This window comes from Myotis myotis, unplaced genomic scaffold (genome assembly GCF_014108235.1).
Source record: "Myotis myotis isolate mMyoMyo1 unplaced genomic scaffold, mMyoMyo1.p scaffold_m19_p_10, whole genome shotgun sequence".
NCBI classification, from domain to species: domain Eukaryota; kingdom Metazoa; phylum Chordata; class Mammalia; order Chiroptera; family Vespertilionidae; genus Myotis; species Myotis myotis.
In genome coordinates, this window is record NW_023416314.1 from 43,956,551 (window position 1) to 43,980,267 (window position 23,717).

Here is a 23,717-nt window from a genome sequence, read left to right on the forward strand (position 1 = left end):
GCAGCAGCCAACTATCCCCCTTTTCAGTCTCTTCCCTCCAGTCTCCACACTGCTGTCAGAGTGATATTTCTAGAACAGATCTGATCATATCACACCACAACTTTAAATGATTGGGTGATGTTCCATTATTCTTGGGTTAAATATTTGTCCTATGAACTATAAGAACGCATGATAGAACTAACCCTCCATCGGCCTCTCTCTCCCAGACATCACCTCTCCTGACACAGTGCTATTAGTGCCAGGCGCACTGGATTGCTTTATACCTCAACATATATCACTTTCTTCACGTGGCCTTTCTCATGCTGCTCCCTTGGCTTGGAATATTCTCCACCCATCCACCTCACCTCCCTCTCTCCCACCTCACCTTCGTTTGGTTGACTCCCTATTTATCCATCAAACTGAAGCTTACATGTCACTTCCTCCAGAACGCCTCTTCTGACCTCTCTACACTGGCTACGTGCTGCCATGTTATAGCACTCACTCCATAACCTGTAAGCTACATGAAGGTAAGGACCATGTCCATTTGTTCATCCTTGCAATGCTAGCACCTACCTCACTGCCTGGCACAGAATAAATGCTTAACATGTGTTTGTTAAATGAACGAGCCAGCAAATGACTAAAGAATCTGCTGAAAACAATGGGTGAGGGATATGAGGTTAAGAGGTGTGACAAAAATAAAACAAATCACCTATTTATTTATTTATTTATTTATTTATTTATTTATTTATGGAGGGCCTAGTTGAGGGTGGAATTTATAGAAGCATGAATTTATAGAAGCATCACTTGGTGTAGTTGAAAGTTCATTCCAGCTAGGGTTAAGATTTTGTGGGATGGGTGGGCTCAAGGACAATGTAACCAAGAGTGACCACGGAGTGGTTGAAGGGAGGGTCCTACATGTATACATTGGAAGAAGAGCACAAAGCCAGTCAAGGGGCAGATTAGGAGAAAGCAAAGAGGTCAAGGGCAAAAGATCGTTATGAGTTGAAGAATAAGTATAATGGAAGTGAGGGCATCTGAGAGCTGGCAGGACACAGGAGGTTTTGGGTAGAGAGGGGAATGCAGAAGTTTAGAATTTTAGAGATGGACCAGTTCTACAGAGTGGTTCTGGGAAGGGGAGGAAGGTAACAGGAGCTAAGGATCTGTGAGGCTGAAGTTTTGGAGGGACACTGAGAACTACGACAGGATATAGGGCATGGGGAAGACTGATCCTGGCCCTCAAATTGTCAGGCCTGAAGAGGGTAAGCCTGGCAGTCTATAGATGAGGAGTCATGGTGTGAGCAGCATAAGTTAATGGGAGTTTATTTAGCAGCTGGGACAGCTCACTCTGTGGTGTGTGCATGTCACCTAAAAGTGTGTCTCCTATGGTTTGTACAAGTGGGTGTGTGGTGACTGATTGCAATACAGCTCCCTGTTAGTGTCAGGGCTCCGGGATACCTGTTTTGTATGCAGCTCTGAAGAAGGATAACCTAGATGATGCGTTGACTGTGACAATGACTCCAGTAGGTATGCATTGCTGTGACAGTGCCCCCCACAGTATGTGTTGGTCTTGACAGTGATCTTGTGGGAACGTATTGGCTGTATCATTCCTACCGTGGGTGTGTGTTGTCCTGAGAGCATCTTCCGTAGGTGCGTGTTGGCTCTGACAGTGCTCTCTGGGCGTGTGTGATGGCTTTGAAGGCATTTCTTCTAAATGTGTGTGTTGCCTGGGACTGGGTCCCCTGTGGGTTGAGTAGGGCTATGACTGTGTCCCCTGTGGGTATTTGAGGAGTTGACATAAGCAACAATATTTTTCTGGCCTATAACCCCATGGCTGCCGGCCCAGCCCACGCCACACTGAGTTCATTGTGCTTCTAGATCTCCCTCTCCCCACCCCCTCCACGTGGAACCAGGCCTGTGGTGACCTCCCCGTCCCCTGCGCAGGACTCCGACCCAGGTGTCCTGGACACAAACTCAGAACATCCACCTGGGTGACCGGCCTCCTCTTGAGGCTTTGCCTGTCTCTCCTCTGCTGCTCTTTACTTCTGCCCCCTCAGTTTCTTTGTCTCTCAGTTTGTCTCTGTCTCACACACACACACACAATCCTCCACATTCTGACACATGGCTCCCACAGAGGCAGCCACACACACACACACACACACACACACACGCACGCACACTCACGCACACACGCACACTCCCTCACAGGAACTCACTCACCATGACACACACTCATTCTAACCCACACACCCTCGGAGTGACACGCACATACACACACGCAGCCAGCAGACACACACAGGCACACAGCCTCCTAGTGACACGCACTCACACAGCCCATGCACGCACACACACCCTGCCCGCACCCCGCACCCCCGGCGCTCTCCCTCCAACACACCCTGACTCGAGGACACACGCACACAAAGACCCCCCAGGCCCTGCCCCCGCGCACACGTTCACGCTCCCCCGCGTCCCGCAGGCCCAGGCCCCCCCTCCCCCATTGTCTCCGGCTCAGAACAAAGCCCCCGGCTGCACCGCCGCCGCCGCCGCCCCGGAGCGGCCGGCCGGGCCTGGCCACTGCGGCCGAAAGGGCCGGACGGCGGCGGGCACTGACCTCCGCGCGGCGCGGGCTCCCTCGCCCGGTCCAGGGGTGCCGTCCGGCCGCGGTCAGCCCCCCGGGCAGCGCCCGCCCGCCCGGGGCCTGGGGCTGCGCATCGTCCGCCGCTGTCGTCTCCGGGCCCGCGATGAGCTCCGGGAAGACCGCCGTCGGTCCCCGCGCCCCTGGCCGTCGGTGTGTCCGTCCGCCGCCGTCACCACCACCGCAGGGGCGCCGCCTCCTCCACAGCCGCCCCGCGGAGGATGCGAGCTTCGCCGCCGCGGCCCCGCGCCCCCTCCCCTCCCCTCCCCCGCCCTCCGCGCGGTAACCCGAGCCCCCGCCCCTCTGCCCGCCGAGCCCCCGCCCCCGCTCCCCCCGCGCCCCGCGCCGCCGCCCCCCCAGCACCCGCCCGGCCTCCTCCGCCCCTCGACTTCCCGGCCCCCGTCCCGGGCGCCGGATCCGGCCCCAGTTCTGCGCCCTCCCAGTTCCCTTCCCTTCTCCAGGTCACTGCGCCCCGTCCCCTCCTCCCATCCCGTTCTTTACGTCCTCGCTCCTCGCCCCCTTCTCCTCGTCTTCCCCTTCCATCTCCTCTCCCGCCCCCCACTCTCCCCCCCCCCCCCCCGTCCCCTCTTCTCCCTCACTGTCCTATTCTCTCGCGCGCCCAACCCTTCTCCCTCTCAATTCTTTTCTCTCTATTCTCCTTTCGTTCTCCCCCATCCGCTTCTTCTCCCCATCCCTTCTCCTCGGTCCTCTCCCCCCAACTCTTCTCCTATGCCCCTCTCCCTTCCCTAGCTCTCCACCCCATTTCCCCATCTCTTCTCTTCATCTCTCCCCCTGTCCCTTTCTCCCCGTCTCTTCCTCATCACCCGCTTCTCCTCCTGCCTTCTCCCCATTCCCTTCCGTCATTTCTCCAGTCCCTGTCCTCCTCTTTCCCACCTTCTTCCTCCTTAATCTCTCCATTCCCTCTCCTAGTCACTTCTATTTATCCCATTATCTTTATCCCCTCTCCCTCTTCATCGCTCAGTTCTCTTTCCCTAACTTCTTTCTTACCAAACTTGAGGCTAGAGATTGGAGGGTATTGCAACAAAGAGATTTGGGGATGGTGGTCTAACTCACAAATACCCCAGAGAAAGGAAAGTGAGATGGAAACTGGGCAGGGAGGTGGGAAGGAGCTTGAGGTGCCCACTTGGTGGAGAAAATGGGGAGAAGTGAGATAAAACACAGGCAGAGAGTATTGAAGAACTCGAAGAGTTTTGACCCCTCCCCTTCTGTCCTATGGCTTTGAGTAGGTGTGAGTCCAAAGGTATCCTGGACTTGAGACTTGTTCAAAGAGAGCAGGAACTTCTGGGGAGAGAGCACAGAGTTTCAGTTAAAGGAGAAGGGAATGCGATTTTGAACGAGAGGCTGGAGTCCTTGGTTTCTGGCTTGGGCAACTGGGTGGATGGTGGTGACATTCACTGTGCTAGACAAAGGGAGGAGGAGGAGCTGGTAGGGAGATGATACAGGAGGAGGATGACTTTCCATTTGGACTGCTGACTTTGAAGTGCCTGTTGGGTAGGTAGGTCTGCAGCTTGGAAGAGCGGTCTGAGATGGACATAAATATTTGGGAGTCATCTGCAAATACCGTATAAACTTGAATATAGGGTGAGGTTTTTCCTTTTTTGTTTTTCCAAAATCATCCCTCAGGAAAGAGGGAGTAACCTTATATTTGAGTTCTTACAAAGTCTCTTATATTACAGGGTTTGCTCTCATTTACTTTTTATTTTGAACAACAAACCACTGGATAGGGCAGTATGGTATGGTGACTAAGCTTGTGGACTCTGGAACCAGACTGCCTGGCTGGGGTCCAGACTCTGCCATTTTCGAGCTGTGTGGCTCTTGGAAAGTTACTTAACCTGTCTCTGCTTCAGTTTTCTCATCTAAAAAGTGGGGCTGAGGATGAAATTATTTAATATATGTAAACCATAAATCTGGCACATTGTAAGTGCTCAATAAATACTATTTTTACTGTTTGGGCAAGAACCATTAACCTGAAATATCCTGAACAATACTATTTCAGATGCTTGTATAGGTCATGTGCCCCAGAATCCATAGTCAAAGTAATTTAGCACAGCTTTGGTAACTATTCCTGGTAGTATGACCTCACTACTGCATGTGTTGTATGTCTCTATATACACTTTTTAAAGATTGCTTTTAAAAGCCATACAGTGGTATCTAGGAGGGGCTTCTGGGATGCTAGAAATGTTCTATTTCTTGACCCGAGTGATGTTATATGGGTGACAATTCATTGAGCTGAACACTGGTACTTATGCCCTTTTCTGTATGAGTAAAAATATTGATAATTAAAAATTATTTTAAAAGGCAATACATTAATTTTTAGAGGTCATGGGTATAATCCTGCAGGACTCATGCCAAAAACCACTGCCCTAGTGTGATGCAAATGGGACTTGTGAGTTGGGATCAAGTTTCCAGTGACTGCATCATGTGTGGGTTCAAATTGTGCTGTGCGCTCACCCACAATCTTCACTTCACTGAAGGGAAGGTCATCCATTCTGGAAAATGTGTTAGGTGGCTGAAATAGTCCATTAAATAATAGAAGTAAACTTTTGATCCTCATTCTTAAAGGTATACATTTTCAGATTGGAAAAATGAGGAATCACTTTAGGTTTGGGTAGCCTTAGATGGTAAATGTGGCAAATGGTAAGTGAGGCTAAGAGAGGGAATAAGATTGCCCAGGGGCAGAAAGTACATTGGAGAGAGAAGGAGGTCTAAAACCTGAGGAGCTCCCACATTTAAAGGTTGAGGAGAGGGGGAGGAAAGAGAGAAGGAATGGCCAGAAAGGGAGAAGAAAGGAAGGGAGCATTGGCCAATCCAAGGGAAAGGCCAATAAAGAAGCCATGAACGCCAGGCTGGCATGGCTCAGGGGTTGAGCATTGACCTATGAACCAGGGAGGTCATGGTTTGATTCCCAGTTGGGGCAAAAGCTCGGGTTGTGGACTCGATCCCCAGTGTGGGATGTACAGGAGGCAGTCGACCAATGATTCTCTCTCATCATTGATGTTTCTATCTCTCTCTCCCTCTCTATTCCTCTCTGAAATTAATAAAAAAATATTTTTTAAAAAAGAAGCCATGAAGGTATGGCTCAGTGGTTGAGCATCGACTCATGAACCAAGAGGCCATGAGTTTGATTCCTGGTCAGAGCACATGCCCATGTTGTGGGTTCAATCCCCAGTAGTGGGTATGCAGGAAGCAGTAGATGGATGTTTCTATCTATCCCTCTCCCTTCCTATCTCTCTCTAAAATAAATAAAAACATGTTTTTAAAAAATTAAAAAAGAAGCCATGAAGCTATCTATCTAACCCTCTCCCTTCCTCACTCTCTAAATTAAATAAAAAAATATTTAAAATTTTTTTGATATAAGCCATAAATCAGGGAGTGGTCATCAGGACCAAACAACACAGAGGAAGTCAACGAGATAAGGGCTGAAAGGTATCCATTGGGTTTGGTGAGAGGGCAGCCACTGGTGACCTTGTGGACAATGGGGTAGGTGGAGTGGTAGGAGTGGAACTAGTGAGGTGAAGGGAACTGAAGATTTAGAGTAGAGACCATTCTTTAAAGAGGCTTGACTACAGGGAAGAAGAGAGATCTGTGTCAGGGGGAGGGATCAGGTATTTTAGGGAGCCAGAGAGTTTTTAAAACAGAAGAACCTAAATGTTTTTCCTTTTTATTTTATTGAGATACTAGAGGCCCAATGCACAAAATTCATGCAAGAGTAGGCCTTCGCAGCCCTGGCTGCCTCAGCCCTCGCAGCCCTGGCTTCATCTGGAAGGTCGTCCGGAAGGTCGTTCATATGGATGTTCCGCTATTCAGCCGTTCGGTCGATATTATGTTTTTATTATTATAGATATTTGACCTAAAGATATTTTATTGCTTTATTCATTTACTGAAGACACATATAAGTGTCTACTGTGTGCTGGCTTTATACGTAAAATACATAGTTAAGATATGACTGAGGAACTCAGTAAACTGTGAAGACAGATCTGCAAATTAGCACTGGGAAGTGTATGATAGAGGAAAGCCTGGGATTGTGGGCATAGAGGGGATTCCTAACTCAGCCAGGGGTGGGACATCAGCAAATGGTGTCACAAAGATGACACTGGAACTTGATCTGGAAGGATGAATAGAAGCATAGCAGAGGGAGGAGTTGGATAAAGGACATTCAGGCAGGATAAACAGCACCATGTTCAAAATCTAAGGCATGAAAGAAAGTAGCTTCTGGCCATGGAGGTTGGTGTGTAGGTGATAGTGGTGGTGGTCTTGCGTAGACTGACTTGGCTGGAGTGTAGGGCATATGGGCAAGTGTGAAAGGAGGAAGCAGAAATGTTAAATAGGGTCAAATAATGGAGGATATTGTATGTCATGCAAAGGGCCCAGGCTCTGAGGAAGCATTGAAAATTTTATTTAACAAGGGAAGCACAATGATCAGGTTATGTGATATTGATGTCATTTTGGCTACAATCTTGAAAATCAAAGGGATTCAGGTAGAAGTCAGTTTTAATTATCCAACTTATACTGAGGATCTAAACTAAATTAGTGATACTAGGATTAGAAGAGAGGAATAATAGATAAAACTACAAATACTTAGTGGCTGACTAGAAGTGAGGAGTGGTGGCATAGGAGGACTCTAAGATGCCTTCTTTGTTCCTGGGTCATACCTTAGTGATGTTACTCACGAGGTTTGGGAAACAACGAAGGAGCAAGTTTGCAAGGAGATAGAGAAGATAATGAATTTGTTTTTAGACTTGATGAGCTTAAGATGTACATGCCATATCCAAATTAAGATGTCTGGTAAGTGTTTGAGTATAAAATTTGGAAATGAGAAGACAGAGTTGAACTGAGGATAGATATTCTGGAGCCATCAGTCTATAGGTGGTTAAGTGGAGCTCTGAGAATGGACGTGGTCACCTATGGAGAACATGTAGTGAGAAGATGGTCTGGGCAGCCTTTAAGGGGACAAAAGAAGAGCCTTGAAAGAGATTGGGAAGAAACAGCCAACAAGGTAAGACTTGAAGAAAATAGTAGAGTCCAAAATGTTACCATAGAAGCCACCAAAGGAAATATCTACTAGAATGAGAGTTGCTAACAAAGTAAAAAAATACCACAGTAAGATGAGGTCAGATAGGTCTCCATTAGATTTTGGAATTAGGATATAGCTGATAACCGTAGGGTTCAAAAGAAAGGAGGAGGAGAAGAACAAAGCTGGAGTTATCACAGTTCCTGGTTTCAGACTAATTATAAAGTTATAGGAATAAAAACCAGTATGGTTATGGCATGAAAACAGACACATAGACCAACAGAACAGAATATACTAGTAGAGTCCAGAAATAAACCCATGCATATGAATTAACTTTCAGCAATAGAGCTAAGAGCACACAATGAGGAAATGATAGTTTCTTCAACAAATGGGGTTGGGAAAACGGGATATTCACATGCAAAAGATTGAAACTGGACCACTATCTTAAACCATACACAAAAATCAACTCAAAATAGATGAAAGACTTGAACGGAAGTTCTGAAAGTAAAACTGGAAGAACTTCAGTGTAGTGATGTTGGTCTGGGCAATGACTTTTTGTATTTGACACCAAAAGCAAAGGAAACAAAAGCAAAATTAAACAAAAGCGACTATATCAAAGCAAAGAGTTTCTGTACAGCTGGAGAAACAATAAAAAAAGAGAGAGAACCTATAGAATGGGAATAAATGTTTGTAAATCACAAATCTGATAAGGGTTTAATATTCAAAATATACAAGGAATTCATACAATTCAATAGCAAACACACACACACACACACACACAAACACACACACACAAACACCAAAAAAGCAACCAAGTAACCCAATGAAAAAAAAATGGGCACAGGACTTGAATACATATTTTTCCAAAGAAGATATACAAATGACCAACATGTACATGAAAAGGTATTCAAAATCACTATCAGGAAAATCAAAATCAAAACCACAATGAACTATCACCTCACACTTATTAGGATATATATTACTTTTAAAAGGCACAAGATAACGAATGTTGGCAAGGATGTAGAGAAACAGTGAACCCTTGTACATTGTTGTTGGAAATGTGAACTGGTATAGCCACTATGGAAAACAGTATGGAGACTCCTGAAGAAATTAAAAATAGAACTACCATATGACCCAGCAACCCCACTTTGCTTATATATATATACAAAAAAAATGAAATCACTATCTCGAAGAGATAATCTGCACCCTGTGCATATTGTAGCATTATTCACAAAAGCCAAGACATGGAAACAACCCATAATTGTCAAAGGATGAATAGATGCAGAAAATATAATATATGTGAATATTATTTACCCTTTAAAACTAAGAAAACCTCCCATTTGTGACAGCAGGGATGAATCTGGAGAGCATTGTGCTAAGTGAAATAGCCAGATAAAGATAAATACTGCATGGTATCACTTATACGTGAAAACGTAAAAAAAAAAAAAAAAAAGTCAAACTCATAGAAACAGAAAGTACAGAAAGTAGAATGGTAGTTGCCAAGGGCAGGGGTTGGAGGAAATGAAGAGAGATTGGAAAAAAAAATCCAACTTGGTTTGAGGATTGAATGTATAACCTGAACTATAGTTGATAATACTGTATTGTATAAGCGACATTTGCTAAGAAAACAAAAAAGAAAGAGAGGAGGGGAAAGAAACCAGGCCACAGTGAGATAAGGAGAAAGTGATAGTAAAACAGTAGTGACAGTGTGTAAGAGTGAAAACTTATTGCATGCGAAAGAAGCCTAGTTGAATCCGTTTGAGAAAGAAGGGTACATTTTTTGGTCTAGATAACCAAACCTGGGAGCTGACTGGCAAAAGGAACCAGAAATTCAAATACTGTCAAGACTTTCTCAGTGTCTCTGGTTTTTGTTTTTATTTTAATTTATTTTGCTTCATTTTCTCCTGCTGATGTTTTAAATTTTTACTTTGGAGTAATTTTAGATTTATAGACAATTTGCAAAGATGATATGAGGGTTCCCATATAGCCTTCATCTAGTTTCCTCTAATGATAACAGCTTAAATAATTACAATATATCTTTCAAAATAAAAGGTTAACTTTGGTACATTACTATTAAGTAAACTTTATTCTGATTTCCCCATTTTTTCACCAATGTCCTTTTTCTATCCCAAGATTCAATCTAGGATACCACATTGCATTTAGTCATCATGTTTAATTAGTCTCCTCTGGTCTGTGACAGTTTCTCTGCCTTTCCTTATTTTTTTACATGACCTTGATAGTTTTGAAGAGCACTGGCCAGGCATTTGTAGGATGTTCCTTAGACTGGGAGGAAAGAGAGCCGCAGAGGTGAAGTGCCCTTCTCATCACATCATATCAGGAGGTATATTATATCAACATGAATTATCACTGGTGATGTTAACTTTGATCACTTGGTTAAAGTTGTGTCTGCCAGGTCTGTCCACTGTAAAGCTACATATTTTTCCCTTTTCATATTCTGTTCTTTGGAAGTAAGTCACTAATTTTGGTGTAGGGGTTCAGGGAGGGCTAAGCTCCAGCTCCTGGAGGGGGCACATATGATGTATATCATAGCATAATATGTGGTATATTACTTGGAATACTTCTATTTGGAAGACTTGTCTCTTCTCCCTCCTGATGGTTTTTAAAAATATTTTTATTGATTTCAGGGAGGAAGAGAGAGGGAGAGAGAGGAGAGAGAGAGAGAGAAATGATGAGAGAGATTCATTGATCGGCTGCCTCCTGCTTGCCACCTAATGGGGATCGAGCCCACAATCCGGGCATATGTCCTGGCCCGGAATCTAACTGTGATCTCTTGGTTCATATGTCAATGCTCAACCACTGAGCTACACCAACCGAACCCTCCTGATGTTTTTAACTGATTTTAAAATTAATATTATATGTGTACTTAGTTAAAAACCATAGTTAAATAAGCCTTATAACAACACCAACACATCCAGAAATTCTGAGGAAAGCTTTCAGATGGCCTGGGCTGACTCCTGTGCCCTTCCAGATTAATCTTGGGAGCAGAGGGCAAGACCATTTAAGAAGATGGCAGCTCCTATTCACACTGATTCTTTTTTTTAAAGATTTTTTAAATTGATTTTTTACAGAGAGGAAGGGAGAGGGATAGAGAGTTGGAAAAATCGATGAGAGAGAAACATCGACCAGCTGCCTCCGGCACACCTCCTACTGGAGATGTGCCCGCAACCAAGGTGTATGCCTTTGACCGGAATCAAACCTGGGATCTTTCAGTCCGCAGGCCGACGCTCTATCCACTGAGTCAAACCGGTTTCGGCTGCACTGATTCTTTAAAATGCTATCACATAAACGTATCCTCTTCCCAGGGCATGCTTTGGTTCTTTCCTCTCTTAAGTGACCTCTCATTTACCCTTCAGGTTTCAGCTGAAGCACCACTCCACCAAAGACATCTTCCCTGACCTCTCTGACTAGGTCAATCCCCACGTGATGGGTTCTCATGGTGCCTAGTACTTCTCCTTTGTGGTATTTATCACAGTTGCAAGTTTCTGGTGTGATTAAATGTCTTTGTACTTCTCTAAACAGTAAGCTTCTTTTGTTCACCAGTGTAGCACATACAAGCAGTGCCTGCTCATAGGTGATGTTCAATCAATATTTGTGAAGTGAACGACTGACATGAAGGGGCTATTCCAGAATTAAGAAAGAATGCTAGTGGGACAACTGAATCAAGGATCACTACCAAGTGAATGTAGTAAGAAAAGATAGAGAAGATAGGTAGCAGGCTTGGATGGAGGAGTGGGGAGTGGAAAGATTGGGGGAGAGTTGCTTGGAAGAAAGCAGCAGGACCAGGGTTAACACCATAGAGAAGAAGTCAATGGATAAGCAATGGCTAGTGGAGCAAGGTCCCAGAGGAGAGAGGAGGGACTGACGACTTTACCATGACTATAAGGAGGAATTGGCCTTTAACAGAAGAGAGGCACTACCTCCTTCAAGACTGTTAGGGAAGATGGGTGAGGGTGCAGGTAGGTGTGAGGAGGGTATGAGGGCAATGCGGGAAGAAGGTGGACAGGGCAGGAATTTGATGCCTCCATACCTGGTGATTTATTCTCTGGGGAGGAGTTGAGACTTTGGGAAAAATGGGGCAGATGGAGGAGATATGATAGGGATCTTGGGGAAAGTGTTAAATAATAGGAGACACTATTGAGAGAAATAATGGTTGGTAGGCTCATTGGCCTAAGAGACCAGGGCATTGAGGATGCTGGTGAGAGAACAAAGGATATAGGCACAGCTACACTGAATTAATTAATGAAAAAGAGGGGAGGTCATTTCATGACAGCACTGAGTGGGAAGTGAAGGCTTGGAGGCATATAAAAAAGCTGAGAGTTTAGGGGGTTTTTTTCACCATGAAAAAGAGGTTTCAGAACAGAAAAGACTGCGAGGTGGGTCCACAACGGGAAGAGCTGAAACAGGGAAGCAGTGGAAGAGCGAATTAACTAGGGTAAGGAAGGACAGATCAGTGTGGGGATGGACCAGATGGGAAAGGAAAGGTGACCCAAAGGGCTGCCTTGTGAACAATCATCTGAATGACCGGATGGGAGGCTGGTCGTTCTCGCTGGCTCTGTGTTTTATTTGTTCCTTCTTAGTGCAGGAAGCAGCACTGGAAGCAGCAGAGCCTCGTCTCAGACAGCTCCAAGCCTTAGTCCCCCTTTCAAATGCTCATGAGAAGCCACAGTCATTAGAGCTCTGCAGTGCAGCCCAGCCCTGGAGAAAGTGAGCAGGACTATTAAGAAATGGCCAGAGTCCAGCACTGTTTGAGTTGTTGGGATCTTCCAAGAGCTAGTATGTTTTCCAGGCTCTGAAGGACTTCCGTTCCCTGTGGAGACTCTAGGAAAGAAAAAAGGACACTCCAGATTGTCTCCAACAGAGCAAGAGCCAGAGTAAGCAGAAGGGGATGGAATCTAGAACAGATGGAGGGGCTACATTTGAAGACGAAGGACTCCCATCCTCTGGGATGGGAAGTAAGGAAAGCCAATTCTCTGAATTTCAGTTCACAGTGATCAATTTGCTGAAATTTACCAATTCTGTCAATTTACCAAAATTTTGTTGGTTTTGATTATGTGTAAAGTTTACAACAATTTGCATGGTTGGGTGGATTTTAGCTACTTGTGAAGATTTCTACAAAGTATCAGTTGACTAATTTGAAGTTTAGTTTAGCTTAGTTTTAATTTATTTGCAGCTGTTTCAGTGAAGTTATTTTGCCATGGTTGGCCAAAGTTCAGTGTATTCTAAGTTTTTCCTTGCTTTGAATCTATGACTTTTGGGAATGAGAATTTCTTGTGTATTTTGCTCCACAGTGTTGTGCAATGACTCAAATGTCAAAAATTTTATAAACAACCATAGGGGAAGGGGATTTTTCTTTCCCCAAACATTTTCAATCCAATAATTTGCCTTTATAATGTTTTTTTTGCACTTGTAATTGTAATAGATATATAGACAGAGACTGAAATATGGCCATACTCTATTTCCATGCTGGTTGGTAAAGGTTATTAACAGATACTACAATAAATGATAGAATTAATTATATAAATTCTATTATACATTCATTAATTTAAGATAATTGTTCTTAGATGTCATGAAGACTGATAAATGGGCCCCGCCATAGTGACATCTAAGAAACATTTGTAGAATTTCTGCCGGTTCTATTCATATCACAATTGGAAGAATACTTTAGGACGTTTACTTATTCTTACTGTTTACTTATTCTTATCCTTGATTATGTAGTTGTTACTACTCCTATAGTAACTTTTATTTTATTTTTTTAATTTAAATAACAGTTTTATTGAGATATAATTTATCTACCATAATATCCATTCTTTTTTCTTTTTAAATTTTATTTATTTTTTAAAATCTTTATTGTTGAAAGTATTACATATATCCCCCCATCAACCCCCTCCAGCCCGCCCCCAATCCCCCATCCCAAGCCCTCACTACCCCACTGTCTGTGTCCATGGGTTATGCATATATGCATATAAGGTCTTTGGTTGATTAGCTCCCACCCATCCACTCTCTCCCACCTTCCCTCCGAGATTTCATACTCTGTTCCATATTTCTGGATCCACTCCGTTTATCAGTTTATTTTGTTCATTAGATTCCACATATGAGTGAGATCATGTGATACTTGTCTTTCTCTGACCGACTTATTTCACTTAGCATGATACTCTCCAGGTCCCTCCAGGCTGTCTCAAAGGATAAGATAGTCTTCTTTTTTACTGCTGCATAGTATTCCATGGTATAAATGTACCACAGCTTTTTTATCCACTCATCTACTGATGGACACTTGGGCTGTTTCCAAATCTTAGGTATTGTAAATTTTGCTGCTATAAATATAGGAGTGCATACATTTTTTCTGATTGGTGTTTTGGGTTTCTTAGGACATAGTCCTAGAAATGGGATCACTGGGTCAAAAGGCAGATCCATGCATAAAGTCCATCCTTTAACATAGAGAATTTAGAGTGGTTTTTAGTACATTCACAAAGTTATTAGCACAATCAAATTTCAGAATATTTTCATTGCCCATAAAGAAACCCCACACCTAGTAGCAGTTACTCCCCATTCCCTCCTTTTCTCAGTCCCTGGCAACCAATAACCTACTTTCTGTTTTTATGGATTTTCCTATTCTGAACATTTTATATGTGATTTTTTGTGTCTGGCTTTTTTTTCACTTAGCATGCTTTTGAGGTTCATCTATGTTGTAGCATATATCAGTACTTTATTCCTCTTTAATGATGGATAATATTCCATCGTATGGCTATATCATGTTTTGTTTATTCATTCATCAGTTGATGGACACTTGGATATGTATTAATTGCCACTTTTTAGCTATTATGAGTAATGCTGCTGTGAATATTTGTATGTAAGTTTCTGTGTGGGCATATTTTTTTTCATCCTCTTGAGTATATGCCTAGGAGTGGAATTGCTAGCATGGTATATATTGTAGCTCTATGTTCAACTTTTTGAGAAAATATTTTGGGAGATGTTGCCAAACTTTTCTACATCAGCTGCACCAATTTACATTGCCACTAGGAATGTATGAAGGCTCCAATTTCTTCACATCTTTACCAACATTTGTAAGTGTTTGTTTATATTTGTTTAAGTTAACAGTTTATGGACAATATTAAATTAGTTTCAAGCATTAAACCCCCATGATTAGACATTTATATAACTTGTAACATGATCACCAGGATAAATCTAGTATCCATTTGATACCATATCGAGTTATTACCATCTTATTGACTATATTCCCTATCCAGTGGTTGGCAAACTGCGGCTCGGCAAACCGCGGCTCATGAGCCACATGCGGCTCTTTGGCCCCTTGAGTGTGGCTCTTCCACAAAATACCAGCTCTTCCACAAAATACCAACTCCTGCACATGGGCCACGAAGTTTCAATAGCACTGTACGTGCGCACCTGCACGTGGTATTTTGTGAAAGAGCCACACTCAAGGGGCCAAAGAGCCGCATGTGGCTCGCGAGCCGTGGTTTGCCGACCACGGCTATCCTGTACTTTACATTTCTGTGATTATTTTGTAACTACCAATTTGTATCTCTAAATCCCTTTACCTTTTTTTTTTAACCCAGACCCCCTAACCCCTCTTCCCTCTGGCAACCATCAAAATGTTCACTGTATGTGTGGGTCTGTGTCTGTTCTGCTTATTCATTTATCTTGTTTTTGAGATTCCACATAATTGAAGTCAATTGGAATTTGTATTTTTCTGTCTGACTTATTTCACTCAGCATAATGCCCTCTAAGTCCATTCATGTTGTTGCAGATGGCAAGATCTCATTCTTTTTCATGGCAGAGTCATATTCCATTGTGTATATGCACCTGTTCTTTATCCATTCATCTATTGATGGACACTTAGGTTGATTCCATATCTCGGCTATTATAAATAATGCTGTAATAAACATTGCTTTTCTTATTTAGTGTTTTGGGTTTCTTCTGATAAATACTCAGACCTGGAGTTGCTGGGTTCTTCTTTGTCTCTTGTTATAGCCTTTTTTTTTTTATTATTGCTTAAAGTATTACAAAGGGTATTACATATGTGTCCTTTTTTTTCCCCCGCCCTTGAAAATCCCCTGGCCTCTCCTACCCCCCAGTGTCTTATGTCCATTGGTTATGCTTATATGCAAGCATACAAGTCCTTCGGTTGATCTCTTACCCCCCACCCCCCTCCTGCCCCCCAACCCTCCCCTGCCTTCCCGCTGCATTTTGACAATCTGTTTGAGGCAGCTCTGCCTCTGTATCTATTATTGTTCATAAGTTTATAATGGTCTTTACTATCCATGAATGAGTGAGATCATGTGGTATTTTTCCTTCGTTGACTGGCTTATTTCACTTAGCATAATGCTCTCCAGTTCCATCCATGCCATTGCAAATGGTAAAAGTTCCTTCTTTTTTACAGCAGCATAGTATTCCATCGTGTAGATGTACCACCGTTTTCTAATCCATTCATCTAATGATGGGCACTTAGGCTGTTTCCAGATCTTAGCTATGGTGAATTGTGCTGCTATGAACATAGGGGTGCATATATCCTTTCTGATTGGTGTTTCTGGTTTCTTGGGATATATTCCTAGAAGTGGGATCACAGGGTCAAATGGGAGTTCCATTTTTAGTTTTTTGAGGAAACTTCATACTGTCTTCCATAGTGGCTGCACCAGTCTGCATTCCCACCAGCAGTGCACAAGTGTTCCTTTTTCTCCACATCCTCTCCAGCACTTGTCGTTTGTTGATTTGTTGATGATAGCCAGTCTGACAGGTGTGAGATGGTACCTCATTGTTGTTTTGATTTGCATCTCTCAGATGATTAGTGACTTTGAGCATGTTTTCATATGTCTCTTGGCTTTCTGAATGTCCTCTTTTGAAAGGTGTCTATTTAGATCCTTTGCCCATTTTTTGATTGGATTACTTATCTTCCTTTTGTTAAGTTGTATGAGTTCCCTATAAATTTTGGAGATTAGGCCCTTATCAGATATGACATTGACAAATATGTTTTCCCATGCAGTGGATTTTCTTGTTGTTTTGTTGATGGTTTCTTTTGCTGTGCAGAAGCTTTTTATTTTGATGTAGTCCCATTTGTTCATTTTCTCTTTAGTTTCAAGTGCCCTAGGAGCTGTATCAGTGAAGAAATTGCTTCGGCATATGTCTGAGATTTTGTTGCCTTTGGATTCTTCTAGAATTTTTATGGTTTCCTGTCGTACATTTAAGTCCTTTATCCATTTTGAGTTTATTTTTGTGTATGGTGTAAGTTGGTGGTCTAGTTTCATTTTCTTGCATATATCTGTCCAATTTTCCCAACACCATTTATTGAGGAGACTATCTTGGCTCCACTGTATGTTCTTGCCTCCTTTGTCAAATATTAATTGGGCATATTGGTTTGGGCCGATTTCTGGGCTCTCTATTCTATTCCATTGATCTATATATCTGTTCTTGTGCCAGTACCAGGCAGTTTTGAGAACAGTGGCTTTGTAATACAGCTTGATATCTGGTATTGAGATCCCACCTACTTTGTTCTTTCTCAGGATCGCTGCAGCTATTCGGGGTCTTTCTTTATTCCAGATGAATTTTTGGAGAGTTCGTTCTAGATCTGTGAAGTATGCCTTTGGTATTTTAATGGGAAGTGTGTTGAATTTATAGATTGCTTTGGGTAGTATGGACATTTTAATGATGTTGATTCTACCAATCCATGAACACGGTATGTTCTTCCATCTGTTTATGTCTTCCTCTATCTCTTTTTTCAACGTCCTGTAGTTTACTGAGTAGAGGTCTTTTACCTCTTTAGTTAACTTTATTCCTAGGTAGCTTAATTTTTTTGGTGTGATAGCCTTTATTTTAAACTCTATTTCGTCTGATATAGGTATTGTTTTTTCTTTCTTTGTTTCCATTTTCATGAATACATTTTTCCATCTATTTAACTTTTAGTCTGTGTGTGTCTTTCAATCTTAAGTGGTTCTCTTTAGACAGCATATATATTTTTTTAGTTGATTTCAGAGAGGAAGGGAGAGGGAGAGATAGAAACACCAATGATGAGAAAGAATCATTGATCGGCTGCCTCCTACACCCCCCTCCTGGGAATTGAACCCACAACCTGGCATGTACCCTGACTGGGAATAGAACTATGATCTCCTGGTTCATAGGTCAATGCTCAGCCACTGAGCCACACTGGCTGGGTGTAGACAGCATATAATGGTCTAGTTTTTTTATCTGTTCAGTTAATGTATGTCTTTTGATTAGATCATTTAATCCATTTGTATTTAATGTAATTGTTAGTAGATATATATATATTTATTGCCATTTTATTATTCATATTTTTGGTCTTTTAAAAATTCTTATTAAGAAGACAAGACCCTTTAGCATTTCTTGTAATACTGGTTTGGTGGTGATGAACTCCTTTACCTTTTTCTTGTCTAGGAAATGCTTTATCTGTCCTTTGATCATTTCATTTTTTATTTTTTGTTAATCCTCACCTGAGGATATTTTTCCATTGATTTTTAGAGAAAGTGGAAGGGAGGAGAAGATACAGAGAAAAACATCAATGTGAGAGAGACACATTGATTGGTTGCCTCCCGCATGTGCTCTGACTAGGGCTGGGGATCAAGCCTGCAACTGAGGCATGGTGCCCTTGACCAGAATTAAACCCAGGAATCTCAGTCCTCGGGCCAACTCTCTATCCACTGATCCAAACAGGCCAGGGCTGTCCTTTGATTTTGTGATAGCTTTGCTGGGTAGAGTAGTCTTGGTTGTAACTCCTTGCTTTTCATCACTCTTGATATTTCTTGACAGTTCCTTCGGGCTTTCAAAGTTTTTGTTGAGAAATCAGCTGACAGCCTTATGGGAGCTTTTTCTTGTAGGTAAATAACTGCTTTTCTCCCATTCTATGGATTGTCTTTTTAATTTTCTTGATGATGTGCATGAATCATGAAAGTTTTCCATTTTGATGAAGTCTAACTATCTAATATTTATTTCGCTGCTTGTGCTTTTAGCATCATCCTTAAGAAACCATTTTCTAATTCAAGGTCAAGATTTACTGCTGTTTTCTTTAGAGAGTTTCATAATTTTAGTTCTTACATGTAGAACTATGATACATTGACTTAATTTTTGTATGTGATATGAGGTAGAGGTCCAATCCTATTCTTTTACATGTGGATATCTAGTCCTAGTATCATTTGTTGATAAGACTGGTATTTCTCTATTTATTTTTTTTGCATATTGTCAAAAAATCAATTGACCATAAACATTACAGTTTAGTTCTCAACTCTCAATTATATTCCATTGTCTATCCTTATTTATGACGATACCACACAATCTTCTTAAAAGTATATTTTATTGATTTTTTATAGCGAGGAAGGGAGAGGGATAGAGAGTTAGAAACATTGATGAGCGAGAAACATCGATCAGCTGCCTCCTGCACACCTCCTACTGGGGATGTGCCTGCAACCAAGGTACATGCCCTTGATCGGAATAGAACCTGGGACTCCCCAGTCCACAGGCTAATGCTCTATCCACTGAACCAAACCGATTAGGGCAATACCACACAATCTTGATTACTTTGTAGAAGATTTAAATTTGGGAAGTCTGAGTTTTCCAACTTTGTTCTCATTTATTAAAGATTATTTTGGAAATTCTGAGTCCCTGTAATTTCCATATGAATTTTAGTTTTGGTTTGGTAATTTTTGAAGAAAAAAAAGGCAGCCATTATTTTAATAAATAATGTTGAATCTGTAAAACACTTTGGGGAGCACTTCCATCTTAACAACATTAAGTTTTCCAATCCTTGAACATGTGATATTTTTACATTTACTTAGGCATCTAAATATTTCTCTCAATAATGTTGAGTAGTTTTCAGCATGTAAATCTGTAGTTTTTGTTCAATTTATTTTCATGCATTTTATTCTTTTTGCTATTGTACATGGAATTTTGTTAATTTAATTTTTGGATTTTCCTTGCTAGTGTGTATAAATGTGATTGGTTTTTGTAAAACTAATTTTGGATATTGATCTTGCGTCCTATAACCTTGCTGAAATCCTTTGTTAGTTTTTTGGTGGATTCCTTTAGATTTTCAATACACAAAATCATGTCATCTTCGAATAGAGACAGTTTTACTTTTCCCTGTCTAATACAACTGTCTTTTCTTTCTTTTTCTTGTCTAATTGCCCTGATGGAACCTCAAATACAATGCTGAATGAAGTAGCAAGAATGGACATCCTGGTCCTGTTCCTGATTTTAGAGAGAAAGCATACAGTCTTTTAATACTAAATATCATCCTAGCTGTGGGGCTTTATTATGTTCAGAAATTCTCATTCCTAGTTTATTAAGTGTTTTTATGATGAAAAGGTGTCAGATTTTGTCAAATTACTTTTGTGTATATACTGAGATAATTATGCTCTTGTTTTTTACTCTATTGATATAGTATGATGTATTATGATGTAAATCTACTGGTTTTTAGAATGATAAACCAAGCTGGGATAAATCCATTTGGTCATAGTATAATTCTTCTGTTGTTGGATACAGTTTGCTAGTATTTTGTTGAGGAATTTTGAATAGAGTACATTGATCTCTATTTTTTTTGCCTGTGATAGTTATTTATTTATTTGGTTTTACTAGTAGTATCAGAGTAAGATTGGCCTCATAGAATGAGTTAGGAATGTGCTGTTTTTAATTCATAGATTTATCAGCTGGACCAAATGAGTATTTTTTTTTCTTTCAGGGGAGAGTGCGAACACAGTCCCCCACTACCACAAATTAGGCAGTCGAGTTTCCCACATTTGGGGAAATCACAGGGGTCAGCATACCCGGAGTGCAATGGATAAGCCCTGGGGAAACCACCTTCATGATCATGGCATCTCCCTTGCCAGGTAAGTCCAAATGAGTATTATCTGTTTGTTGTAGGCACCTGAATCCTTGTCTGAAATGAATATTCCACACAAACGTGACATTTAACAGAGTTTCATTGAAATCTGGTACACAACAGATATCCTAAAAAGACATTGGTAGAACTGATTAAGTCAAGCTGAAACTAATTGAAAACTGAAAAAAGAAGAGCTATGAAAAAAAGTTTCACAAAGCTATGAAACTTCATGCAACACAATTTCTATAAATATTGATAGAAACACATTTTGGGTAAATTGATAGTTTCACCAAATTGGATTTTGATGTTCAAAAGCAAATGTTTTAAAAGTTGATAAATTTGGAAATTTTGCTGAATTGACCTTTAGGTAGCTTGATCATTGGTGTCATGTCTTCAGTAAATAGATGTCCAACTAATTGCCTAGTTTCTGGATGCAGATAAAGGTCAGAAGGGTATAAAATTAAGAAGAATATGTCACAGCCACTTTTCCCTCCCTTTTTTGAGAAGCAGGAAGTGAGGTTAAGTGCTGGTAGTAAGAGATGAAAATCCGAAGACTTTAAGTGGAAAAGATTGTAGGGGTCAAAGAGATGACAGGATTGAGCAAGTCAGGCTTACCGAGTTGTGCTCAGTGCCCAGCTCTGTTGATTCCAATTCCAATGTTCTGTGACAGATTTTGTTTCTCAGAGTTCTCATTGATGAGGGCACAGGAGTAGAGAAATCAGATGATTAGTGAGTGGGTGGGAGAGAAAGGCATGGGGTTGAATAGGGGCTGCCATGAGAATGGATGAAATGTTGGATCATAATGTTCAGGCTGGGTTGAAAGGAAGGAAGGCCTGGTACACACAGGGAGACAAGAGGGAATTCAAAGGCCTGGAGTTGCAAGAGGTTGAAAGTGTGATATGTACACAGGGGTATGAGAGAGCCAGAGGCAAGAAGGTGGGTTTACAGAGTGAGATTCTGGAAGGTAAAAATTCAGGGGGTAAAGTAGAGCTGGTCATGAAAGGGTCAATGGCCTGTTAAAGAGAGTGGGCTGCATGATCATTTCCAGGAGGAGAGAACAATAAAGAACTATGGAGCCAGAGTCTTGAAGGGGGCATGCACTTGGATAGGGTAAGTGAGCAAATGTGACGGTAGCAGGTCTTGGGATGGTGAAAAAGACTCTGGGCCTAAGACTTCATTAAATGAATAACCAGAAGCTGTTTCTTCCCACATCCACCCCCAGTCAGACCAGCATGAATCACCCAGTGTGTTATAAAAAAGGGGGTAGCTGGTTCTCAGTATTTAAGATTCCTCCAGAGAGGCCTTTGATCTTTCAGTACTTGCTTGTATCTTTGCTAGCTCCACATTGACTTCTCAGTTGTGTTTTGAAGTAAGGGTATTCTGTCTGGTGCGCTAGCATATCCTTTTAGGCCTGATCGATTGAATTTAATGGTTCATTATGTAACTAGCTCTAGGCTGTTTTCTCCCCAAAGGCAGACAGGTTAGAACTGCAATCTTGCCAACTTACTTCTGGGTTGTGCCAGCAGGTGGTCTAGGCCTTAGCAGTTAAGGCTAACACCATTAGAAAGAGGTGGTACAACCAATGTCAAGTCCCAAAAGAGAAGGGCTTCACATAAAGATGGAGAAGCCAAGGATGCGAAAATGGGGAATAAGAAAGCTTTCCTCCCTCCACCTTTGCCCTTGATGTGTGATTTTGAATTTTTCCTTTAACCTATAGTGTCTGTCTGCATGACTAAGGACTGGCAGAAATACTCATAAAATTGCCATAGTTTGCTCACACTACTCTAATAAAATACCATAGATAGCTTAGAAACAACATTTTATTTTTCATTGCTCTGAAGGCTGGGATGTCCAAGACCAAGATGCCAGGATGGTTGGGTTCTGGTGAGGGCCATCTTTCTGGTTCATAGCTATGTCTTCTTCTAGTGTCCCCAAGTGGTAGATGGAGTAGGGATCTCTGAGGGGTCTCTTTTATAAGGACACTAATATTGTTCATGAGGACTCCACCCAAAGGCCCCACCTCTTAACACCCTCATGCCAAGCATTAGGATTTTTAAAAAAATCAATCTTTATTGTTGAAAGTATTATAGATGTCTCCACCCACCCCCCATTACCCCCCACCCCCCCTCATCTGCCCCTCCCAAGCATTAGGATTTCAACATATGAATTTGGGGGTGGGGGAGGACACAAACATTCAGACCATAACAAAAACCAATACATCAGTCTTCAAAATTCACATTTTAAGTGTCTTCCCCTCAAGGTGCTACATATCTCTGCCCTGTCTCTTCTCTTTTCATTGTCACCTAACTTCTTGATTTGTCTTTATGGTTATTTTTTTCCCCTCTCAAGAGACTGCTCTATCAGAGGTCAACGGTGAACACCCTAATTCCCAAGTCCAGTGGCCACAGATACTCATTAAAGCACTACCTCAGAGGCTGGCCAACATTAGGGTCTGACAATACAAAAATTATGTAGTGTCTGCCCTCAAGAATTCACAATCTACACAAATAGATGTTTTGACATCCTCTTCCCCTAAACTTTGAGACACCAGTGTTCTAGTTGTAGTCCTTTTACCATCCTCAGAGGGTTTCTTTCTCTCTCTGGTCTTTGCATGTTGGCTGTATCATAGGCCTTTTTAAAATTTCTCTTACTCTGTATTTTTTGTTGGAAATCTCATCTAGTCCAATTGCTTCCATTCCAATGTATGTGTATGTGTGACTTTCACATCTATATTGCTAGTTTACATATAGCCTCTGAGCTCACACAACTGTTACATATATCCTTTGTCCACATGATAGCTCAAGAGGATTAGTATGTTTTCAACAAAGTTCATCATGGCAATCTCAGATCTGCTTTTCTTTTGCTATTCTGTTAGTAGAAAGATTCTCTGTGAATGGAGCTCATCTTCTCTCTCTACCTCATGTAATCCCACACAAAGTCTGATCTAATCCGTCTCTGTCAGCTTCTAACTCCCCTGCCTGTGGGCTTAGTCTAGTCTTCAGTCAACTCCCCTTGAATTCCTAAACCAGGCTCCTATTTGGTTTCTTTGCTTTTAGTCTCTCTGTCTATTCCATCTTCCAGTCTGATGCAAGAATGATCTTTCTGAAAGTAAATCTGATGCCTTTTCTCTCCATTTAAAAATCCTTCCCCAGTGGCTTCCCCTGAAGCACTTTATCATGTCTTACGTGGCCCTTTGTAACCTGATCTTGCTTGGC

The 23,717-nt window shown here is 41.8% G+C and overlaps 1 protein-coding gene and 1 non-coding gene across 3 annotated transcripts in view; both read right to left on the bottom strand.

Annotated features, from left to right (window-relative positions):
* The window catches only part of DCHS1 (dachsous cadherin-related 1), a 33,522-nt gene extending 30,668 nt beyond the window's left edge, over positions 1 to 2,854 (bottom strand). For both annotated transcript variants that reach the window (XM_036325257.1, XM_036325254.1), the window contains exon 1: positions 2,588 to 2,854. The gene's annotated coding sequence lies outside the window, so the exon portion shown is untranslated. The remainder of the gene's footprint in view (positions 1 to 2,587) is intronic.
* Positions 2,855 to 20,358: 17,504 nt separating this feature from the next.
* On the bottom strand, positions 20,359 to 20,517 carry LOC118665636. Its single transcript, XR_004970713.1, has one exon. It is a non-coding gene; the product is annotated as a U1 spliceosomal RNA (small nuclear RNA).
* Between the last annotated feature and the right edge of the window lie 3,200 nt (positions 20,518 to 23,717).